This window comes from Chiloscyllium plagiosum, chromosome 6, assembly GCF_004010195.1.
Source record: "Chiloscyllium plagiosum isolate BGI_BamShark_2017 chromosome 6, ASM401019v2, whole genome shotgun sequence".
Taxonomy (NCBI): Eukaryota; Metazoa; Chordata; class Chondrichthyes; order Orectolobiformes; family Hemiscylliidae; genus Chiloscyllium; species Chiloscyllium plagiosum.
The window spans coordinates 98,746,591-98,757,182 of NC_057715.1; the positions used below are offsets into that span (position 1 = coordinate 98,746,591).

General features: G+C 43.2%; 1 protein-coding gene across 10 annotated transcripts in view; it reads left to right on the plus strand.

Moving 5' to 3' along the window:
• Positions 1-10,592, plus strand: part of LOC122550870 (inositol polyphosphate-4-phosphatase type I A) — a 201,258-nt gene that overhangs the window by 37,735 nt on the left and 152,931 nt on the right. For all 10 annotated transcript variants that reach the window (XM_043692245.1, XM_043692250.1, XM_043692248.1 and 7 more), the window contains one exon: positions 2,325-2,423. The gene's annotated coding sequence lies outside the window, so the exon portion shown is untranslated. The remainder of the gene's footprint in view (positions 1-2,324; positions 2,424-10,592) is intronic.

Below are 10,592 nucleotides of genomic sequence, written 5' to 3' on the forward strand. Positions count from 1 at the left end.
CGGTGAAGGAGGCCCAGGACCTCCATGTCCTCTGCTGAGTGGGAGGGGGAGTTGAAATGTTGGGCCATAGGGCGGTGTGGTTGATTGGTGTGGGTGTCCCAGAGATGCTCTCTAAAGCGCTCTGCTAGGAGGCTTCCAGTCTCCCCAACGTAGAGGAGACCGCATCGGGAGCAACGGATACAATAAATGATATTGGTGGATGTGCAGGTAAAACTTCGGATGTGGAAGGCTCCTTTAGGGCCTTTGGAGGTGATGGAGGAGGTGTGGGCGCAGGTTTTGCAATTCCTGCAGTGGCAGGGGAGGATGCCAGGACGGGACTGTGGGTTGTAGGGGGGGGGGCGTGGACCTGACCAGGTAGTCACGGAGGGAACGGTCTTTGTGGAAGGCGGAAAGGGGTGGGGAGGGAAATATATCCCTGGTGGTGGGGTCTGTTTGGAGGTGGCGGAAATGTCGGCGGATGATTTGGTTTATGCAAAGGTTGGTCGGGTGGAAGGCGAGCACCGGGGGGTTCTGTCCTTGTTACGGTTGGAGGGGTGGGGTCTGAGGATGGAGGTGTGGGATGTGGACGAGATACGTTGGAGGGCATCTTTAACCCTGTGCGCCCGATGCGGTCTCCTCTCCGTTGGAGAAATGAAACGTTGGCTGTTTGAATACTTCGCAGAATGCCGAGGTTCTTTCTGTTAAAAAAAAAAAGACCTTGAGGTTCCAGTCACCTGCCACTTTAATACACCATCTTTTGCTCTTGCCAGCATCTCTGGCTCAGGCTTGTTGCAGTGCTCCAGCAAAACTCAGCACAAGCTGGAAGAACAGCACTTCATTTTCCACTTGGAAACTCTACTGCCATCTGGATTCCATATGGAATTCAATAAGAGCTTGAGGCTCTTTCTCCCATGTCCCTACCCCAACCCCCACACACCAGACCATGTTATCACATGGTCTGATATTGCACACTACCAATTGTTAGCCACTAATTGTCCCCTTTAGCTGCTATTGCTGCCACCATGAGACACTCCGCACCCTTCCCTTGTCAGCCTTCCTCAAGAACTGTTCCCCCTCCTAAGTTTACCGTTTATTCACTCCTTTGTCTCTGACTGTTTCTGTCTCTTTGGGCTCTATCCCCACCTGTTGTCAATCACCTCTCATAAGAGACCACCTTGATTTTGGGGGTCCAAGGTGAGCCGTGCTTGCCAGCTTTACCTTGTCTGAACCATACCAGTGAGTATTTGACCATAAAGGTCTCTGCAAGTCAACATGAGTTCTCGTGCACAGAATATTTATTACCACGTACTTTGACTGTATGAGAGTGACATGTAGCTGTGGGAAAACTTTCATCAAGAATGCTTCTGTCTTTTGTTGTTCTGGCTTCAGTGGGAGACCAAATCCTAGTGCCCTCTTTGCAGCAAACCCTACTAACATTCAGGCAAAACTTCAGAACTGATTACAGTCGAGTGGTCTGGCTCAAAAGCATATTCTTTGCCAAATCCTGTTTTACAACTCTCAAATGACCAGAGCTCCAGAGGTGAGAAAAGAATAATAAAAGTACTCTGAATCTTGAAGTCCAGTAGCATTGATATTCGTAAATGTGAGGAGCTAACTGCAAATCATTCAAAATGACTAAAGTTGTCCATCTAGCTGCATTATGATTTTAGCCCACATGCTTTGATGTGGCAGAGCAGCAATTTTAGATATACAATGCAAATCCAGTAATAGTATGAGTCAGCTCAATCCAGTAATTGTTAGGATGAGTGGCTGAGTGACATCAATCATACTTTTTAAATCCAATGGTTGTGGTTTAATTTTCTCCCCAGAGATTAGGACATAATTTAAGTCTACGTGTCTGTGTCTGTGCTTATTTGAGATACTGTATCATTTATATAGCACCTGTCACATGCTCATGCCAAAGTGCTTGACAATCAGTGAAGTATGTTTTGAAATGTTGTCACTGTTATGATGAAAATATGGCAGCCAGTTTGTGCACATAGATGTGTTTCAAATAAGAGAGCAATTTAGTGAAATTGACTGAGAAATAGTGTTGGTCATGACTGCTGATTCAGGAGTAAAAAAACTTGATGCTTATCCTTCAGTGTATACTAGTGAGAAGAGCCAGATCTGTGTCTCAGCTATAGTGCGAATGTCTGGAGAACAGTTTTAATATTTTAAGTAGTAAAAGCAATGTATATCTGTTCATTCAGTTGAAGCTCTGTCATCAGTATCTGCCAAACAATTACCCTCAAATTTCTATTAGAACATATAAAGTGATGTAAAGTAAGAACAGATTATTGAAAAATGCACTTTGCTTTATTTCCGATCTCTACCATCTGCAGACTTTCGCTTTTGTGTGCAAAAGTCGGGTTTAGCTGAAGTGCAAGGTTAGCAAGAGAAAACTGAAAAATAGTCAATGACGAGAGTGCAAGCAGTAGCTGGTAAGTAATGTAAAAATTTTTTCTAATTATATTGCTAATTGATAGAGTTTTTTTAACATGTTTGCATATTGAATTTTGCTTTATTTCTTTTTTTTAAAGATTAGAGAAGCGCAGGTTTTAAACATTTTGCCAGATATATTTGGGTCCAAGAGCAGTAATGAATGGGTGAAACTAAAGCTTTATTTATTTGTGCACACGTAGATCAGTAGATGTTACACCCAGTGCTCTAGTTTTTATTTCAAAAGTCATAAAATCATATACATTCTAAGTCAGTTCTGTATAGTCTTTGCAGAGAAAAATAATGAAACATTGGAATTTTGACATTCCTGAGAGCTTCTGACTAGTGGCAAAAAACCAAGGTATTTTCCACATGTGCAGGAAACTGTTCTTTGTGAGGCACCAAGAGGGTCTGACAATTGAATGGACTCTTGTTATACTTCGGCAGGAAAGATATTTAGAAGCAGCTCTTCTTTCCCTATTGTGCCTTGGCGGCAACTGTCCCAAACATTAGTGCATCTCTCAGCAAGTAGTCCTGGACCTTGGAAAGTGTCAGCTTGCAACACTTAATCAAGGCCATTCGAAGACCAGTAATTTCAGGTGGACCAAAGAGTGTCTTTCACTGAGTTGATGGTTCTCCAGACACAGTCAATAGTTATTTTGTAGTGTGTATTCTGCGTAACAGCATATAGAACAGTGCCCTGCTTCATGGAGCTGCTCAGGGCAAACTTTGACTAAAACCACTGCATCCCTCTCCAGAGCTTTTTTGCAATGACATGTTTGAGAAGGAGATTTTTATTTCAAAAATATTCTTTATTCATAAAAAATATCATTTTATATGTACATAGAACTAAACTTTGTGACTGTACAGTAGCATATCAAGGAGACAAGCAAACTTTGGAGTTTGACTCTCTCCAAACAAGTCAAAGGCATCTCTACTGTTTCCTGAAGAAGGGCTTACGCCCGAAATGTCGATTCTCCTGTTCCTTGGATGCTGCCTGACCTGCTGCGCTTTGCCAGCAACACATTTTCAGCCAGCATCTCTACTTAAACCAGACTATATTTACAAGCATTTGAAGCAGTAGGAGGGTCTGATAACTGAATGAGCCCCCATTTTAACTTCAGAAAAAGTTCAGACAGTAAATGGACTAGTAAGGATAAACATGATCTGTGGAACTTATTTCTCAGCTTAAAATTAGATTAGATTACATTACAGCGTGGAAACAGGCCCTTCGGCCCAACAAGTCCACACCGACCCGCCGAAGCACAACCCACCCATACCTCTACATTTACCCCTTACCTAACACTACGGGCATTTAGCATGGCCAATTCACCTGACCCCAATTCTTGCCCCAATTGACAGGACAAGGATCTCCTTCCTCTTTTCAGTTGCGGACTGGGCTAAGGTTTTCTATTTTACCTTGAGGCAAAATCAGAAAACTGACTCCCTTTGACCCTGAGGTCCTTGCATGGATTAGCTCATGAAACCCGTATTTGAAAGTCTGATATAGAGAGAGTTTTAACTGTGCAGATTTGTTTATATCTATTATTCAGGTGATGAGGACTTCAATTATTGTCCATTCCCAACTTTATTCTCAACTGACTGAGAAATAGTGAACTGCCTTCTTGAGCTGCTGTAATTGGTAGGGTGTAGTTACGTGTACAATGCTATTAGGGAGGGAGTTCCAGGATTTCAATCCAGTAGTAGTGAAGGGACAGCAATATATTTCCAAGTCAGGATGGTGTGTGGCTTGCAGAGAGAACTGGTGGTGGTATTTCAATGTCTGCTTCATTTTTCTAGACTGTGGTGTTTGTGGATTTGGAGATGTTATCAAAGGAGCCTTAGTGAATTTCTGATCCGGCAGTGTTGTCTTCTGCAATTGTCAGCCTATGTTGGAGACTGACTGACAATACCAGAAATGGAAAATAAATCAATCTGACATTCAAAAAAAAATTGAAAGAGAAAGATTAGAATAAAATTCAAGGGCAGCTAGTATTCTGATTATAATGAGGCCTTTTCATCAGTCATGGTTTTGATTTTCAAACTAGTGCAGCAGAATTTCCCAGATACGTAGTTAGCTGTGGTGTTTGCCATACACAATTCGTGGATCCTTTTACATAATCTGTTTGAGATAATCACTACTTTTGGGTATAGGTAGAAAGCAATGAGAACCTTTAACTAAACAACAATAAATATGGCGGGTTATTTCACTGTAAAGAAGAACAACGAATAACCAAACTAGAACTCCCATCATCTATGCACGTTTAATGGATAGCACTCGGTTTTTTGAATGTTAGGACCTGTTGAAGATTTAAAGACCATTTTAACTAGGAGCAGTTGACTTTTTTGATACCAGGAATCAAACTTACTCTATATAGTTCAGAAATCCTTTGAACTAGGGCAGATCAAAAAATATTTTTTTGAAGAAATGTAAGGAAAGCTGTTTGCATATTTCTTAAAGATAATTTGCTAGTTTGGGTTCCACCAGGGCCAGTCTTCTCCTGCCCTTATTACAGCCTTAATTCAAACATGGACAAAAAAGCTGAATTCCAGAGATGAGCTGAGAGTGACTGTCCTTGGCATGAAAGCTGCTTTTGACAGAGCAAGGCATCAAGGAGCCCAAGCAAAACTAGAGTCATTGGAAAGTGGGAAACTCTCCATTAGTTAATGATACCTGGCACCAAAGAAGAGAGGTCAGTCAACTCAGCTCCAAGGTATCTCTGCAGACATTCCTCAAGGTAGTGCCCTACACCCAACAAGTTTCATCTGCTTCACCAGTGGCCTTTCTTCTATTATATGACGATATGCAATAATCAGTGGACACTGTTCAGCAGCACACATTGCACAGGTGCTGAGGTAGTCCACATCCAAATGTAGCAAGATCTGGACAATATTTTAAAAATGCAGAAATATCACCCAAGTAGAACACTATAAACCTATAAGGCAGGATGTAATTATAGGTCAATGAGGAGAAAGTGAGGACTTCAGATGCTGGCAATCGGAGTCGAAGATTATGGTACTGGAAAAATGCAGCCAGTCAGGCAGTATCTGAGGAGCAGGAAAATCGATGTTTCGGGCATAAGCCCTTCATCAGGAATTCATCAGGATGTTGCCTGACCACATGTGCTTTTCCAGCACTGCACTCTTTGTGACTATAGCTGCCAAGTTATTCTTACTGGCTAGTCCAGCATTTGTTGCTTACCATAATGTAGTGGTGGCCTTACAGCCACAATATCATTAGAGAGGGAGCTGCAGGATTTTAATCTAGCAACACACAAGGAATGGTGATAAATTTCCAAGACAGGATGGTGACTGGCTTGCAGGGGAACTACCAGGTGATGAGGTTTCCTATGTATTTGCTTGCCCTTGTTTGGGATGCCACACAAGTGACAAAATACCAGCTCGGGCTGTTTTCCCTGGAACATTGGAGGCTGAGGGGTGTCCTTAAAGAGGCTGATAAAATCATGAGGGGCAAGAATAGGGTAAATAGACACGGTCTTTTCCCTGGGTTGGGGAGATCTAGAGAGTAGAGCTTTCTGGTGTGAGGGCAAAGATTTAAAAGGTACCTAAGGGGCAACACTTCCATGCAAAGGGTGGTGCATGTATGGAATGAGCTGTCAGCAAGCAGTGGAGGCTAGTACAGTTACAATATTTAAAAGACATCTGGATGTGTACATGAATAGGAAGAATTTAAGGGGATATGGGCCAAGTGCTGGCAAATGGGACTAGATTAGGTCAGGATATCTGGTCGGCATGGACAAGTTGGACTGAAGGGTCTGTTTCCATGATGTATATCTCTATGACTCTGAATCAAAGTGTGGTGCTAGAAAAGCATTGCAGGTCAGACAGTATCTGAGGAGCAGGAGAGTCAACGCTTCACCTCTATCTCTAACGAGATTGGTTGCGACATCAACCAATATTCAGTGACATCATTATGAACATGTTGGAGGTTGACCAAAAACTGAACTGGAGTAGGAATATAAACACTGGCTAAAAGATCAGGTCAGAAGCTAGGACTCCTGCATGGTGTATGTGTGGGATGAGGTGCCAGAGGAAGTGGTGGAGGCTGATATAAATACAACATTTAAAGTGCATCATGTATATTTGAGTAGGATGTTTAGAGAGATATATGTGCCAAATGTTGTTAAATGGAACTAGGTCAGATTGGGATATCTGGTTGGCACAATAACGTGGACAGAAAAGTCTGTTTCTGTGCTGTATGACTCTGACGCCACGTTAAAATCTTGGAACTTCCTCCCTAATGTTATTATGGATGTGCCTACACCAAACAAATAGCAGTAGTTCAAGAAGGCATCTCTTCACTACTTTCATGGAGGACAATGAGAAGAGGCCAATAAGTGCTGGCCTAACCAAAATTAGGTGAACTAGCCATGCTGAATTGCCTATAGTATCCAGGAATGTGTAAGCTAGTTAGATTAGCCATGGGAAATAGTGTTACAGGGATAGGGTGTGGGGTTGAGTCTGGGTGGTATGCTCTTTTCCAGGAGTCACTGTGGACTTGATGAGTTGAATGGCCTGCTGGAAGACTGTACAGATTCTATGATTCTGTATACTGTATCTGCCTTTGCAACAGGCTTATAACATTCTACTAGGGTGATATTTCTGAACTTATAGTTCACAGGGTTATTCTACTTGTGGTGAGTGTAGTAACTCAGCTGGCTCATTGCAGTTGTATTGTGGCATGAGGGATTGTTCTTCTGAAAGAAAAGAAATTTAAGAATCAACCACATCTAGCAATATGAGGTAAAACATGGATAGAATTCCTAATTTCTTTTTGCTAAAGATGCTTGCATTTAATTTGTGGCACTGAGATTTCTCTAGCAAGCCCGTGGACGCTCGCTTCATGTGTATTTCGGTACTATGGATATTGGCTTTTTGGGTGGACTACTGAGGTGCAACAGGTAAAACATAGTTTTCTCGTCTTTGTTTAAAAATCTGCGTTTCTGACAAATTGCTTAAAAGTGAGGATTAATAGGAATTGTGATTTTTCTTTTCTTGCTCGTACAATGCAGAGGAATGCAAACAAAGGAACATATGAATCAGGATCGGGGTATGATTTGGAGATGTCGGTGTTGGACCGGGGTGTACAAAGTTACAAATCACACATCATCAGGTTATAGTCCAACAGGTTTAATTGGAAGCACACTAGCTTTCTGAGCAACGCGCCTTCATCAGATGATAGTGGAGGGCTCAATCCTAACACACAGAATTTATAGCAAATATTTAGTGTTTTGTAACTAAAATTATACATTGAAAAATTGATTGTCTGTTAATCCTTTCATCTGTTAGAATACAGTGATAGTTTCACTTCTTTCATGTGTAAAACACAAAACCTTTTTTAAAAAAGTTGCATTCTCTGGTTAGCTGTTAACAATGGATGATAGCTAGACAATATGTTGAAGGTGTTAGCCCTTTGTGTTCTCTGTCTATGCCATGATGTTTAGATTGATTCTAATCTAAAAAGTGAGATAACGGAGTTTTACATAAATTCATGCATAAATTTGAGCAAAGTACATTGTGACCCTGCAAGTACAAATTCACCCACAAAATGTGTGCATGTGGGTCTTTGTCTGTTTGTCTGGGTTGGGGTTGAGAGTGTGAGAAAGAGTGTGTGTGTGTGTGGTGAGTGAAGTGTCTCAAGTCTGTGAGGGGGTGCATGTGAGAGTGTGTGTGTCTGTAAGGGGGTGTGTGGGTGTCTGTGCACGTATGTGTGTATAGGAGTGCCTGTGTGTGTGTGTGTACACAGTGCAATGGTGGTCACCTGTAATGTGACATGAACCCAAGGTCTCAGTTGAGGCCCTCCCTATGGGTACCGAACTTAGCTATCAGCCTCTGCTCGGCCACTTTTCTCTGCTGCCTGTCCCGAAGTCCACCTTGGAGGATGGTCACCCAAAGGTCAGAGGCTGAATGTCCTGGACCACTGAAGTGTTCCCCAACTGGGAGGGAACACTCCTGTCTGTTGATTGTTGTGCGGTACCCATTCATCTGTTGTCGGGGTAGACTGTTTGCCCCTCAGAGTTTGTTTCTTCATTCAATAAGACCTTGGCTAATCTGATCACTCCACATTCCTGCCTCCTACCCCAAAGATAATTAATTTTGTTTGTCTTGTTTTCTTTTATTCCCCAGGTTTCCAGTGGCCAGCAAGAGTCATTTTAGCTGCAATACAGGGTTGTGACTAGTGAGTGGTTCATCACCTATGACCTTCACAGTACTCTAGTGCTCAAACCCAGGCTAGCACTCATAGATGTCTCTGAATTCACCAGCACGCTTTGTTCCATTGCAACCCTGACCCAGGGTGACAGTTTTTTACTTGTCAGTATTTCGAAGGGAATGAGACAATACTGTGCCTTTAAACATAGAACATTACAGCACAGTGCAGGCCCTTCAGCTCTCGATGTTGCGCCACCCTGTGGAACCAATCTGAAGCCCGTCTAACCTGCACCATTCCATTCTTATCCATCTGCCTATCTAATGGCCATTTAAATGCCCATAAAGTTGATGAGTCTACCACTGTTGCAGGCAGTGTGTTCCATGCCCCTACTACTGAGTAAAGAAGCTCCCTCTGTCATCTGTCCTACATCTATCACCCCTTAATTTGAAGCTACGCCCCCTTGTGCTGTCCACCATCTTAGGAAAAAGCCTCGCACTGTCTACCCTATCTAACCCTCTGATTATCTTCTATGTCTCAATTAAGTCACCTCTCAGTGTTCTCTGTAATGAAAACAGCCTCAAGTCCCTCAATCTTTTGTTGTAAGACCTTCTGTCCATAGCAGGCAGCATCCTAGAAAATCTCCTCTGAACCCTTTCCAAACCTTCCATGCCCTTCCTATAATGTGGTGACCAGAACTGCATACAATACTCCAAGTGCAGCCGCACCAGAGTTTTGTACAGCTGCCGCATGACCTCCTGGTTTCAAAACCCGATCTCTCTACTAATAAAAGCTAACACACCTTTGGGCGGTACGGTGACAGTGGTTAGCACTGCTGCCTCACAGTGCCAAAGACCCGGGTTCAGTTCCAGCCTCGGATGACTGTCTGTGTGGAGTTTGCACATTTTTCCCGTGTCTGCATGGGTTTCCTCCGGGTGCTTCGGTTTCCTCCCACAGTCCAAAGATGTGCAGGTTAGGTGATTTGGCCATGCTAAATTGCCCGTAGTGTTAGGTGAAGGGGTAAATGTAGGGGAATGGGTCTGGGTGGGTTGCTCTTCGGAGGGATCGGTGTGGACTTATTGGGCCGAAGGGCCTGTTTCCACACTGTAAGTAATCTAATCTAATCTTATGCCTTCTTAACAACCCTATCCACCTGGGTGGCAACTTTGAGGTTTCTATGTCCCTGGACACAGCTCTCTCTGCTCATCAATATTACCAAGAATGTTACCATTCTCCCAGTACTCTACCTTCCTGTTACTCCTTCCAAAGTGAATCACCTCACACTTTTCTACATTAAGCTCCATTTGGCACCTCTCAGCCCAGCTCTGCAGTTCATCGATGTCCCTCTGTAACCTACAACATTCTTCGGCACAATCCACAACTGTACGGACCTTAGTGTCACCCACAAATTTACTAACCTATCCTTCTACACCCTCATCCAGGTCGCTTATAAAAATGACAAACAGCAGTGGACCCAAAACAGATTAGAACATAGAACATAGAACAATACAGCACAGAACAGGCCCTTCGGCCCACGATGTTGTGCCGAACTTCTAACCTAGATTAAGTACCCATCCATGTACCTATCCAAATGCCGCTTAAAGGTCGCCAATGATTCCGACTCTACCACTCCCACGGGCAGCGCATTCCATGCCCCCACCACTCTGGGTAAAAAGAACCCACCCCTGACATCTCCCCTATACCTTCCACCCTTCACCTTAAATTTATGTCCCCTTGTAACACTCTGTTGTACCCAGGGAAAAAGTTTCTGACTGTCTACTCTATCTATTCCTCTGATCATCTTATAAACCTCTATCAAGTCACCCCTCATCCTTCGCCGTTCCAACGAGAAAAGGCCGAGAACTCTCAACCTATCCTCGTACGACCTATTCTCCATTCCAGGCAACATCCTGGTAAATCTTCTCTGCACCCTCTCCAAAGCTTCCACATCTTTCCTAAAGTGAGGCGACCAGAACTACACACAGTACTCCAAATGTGGCCT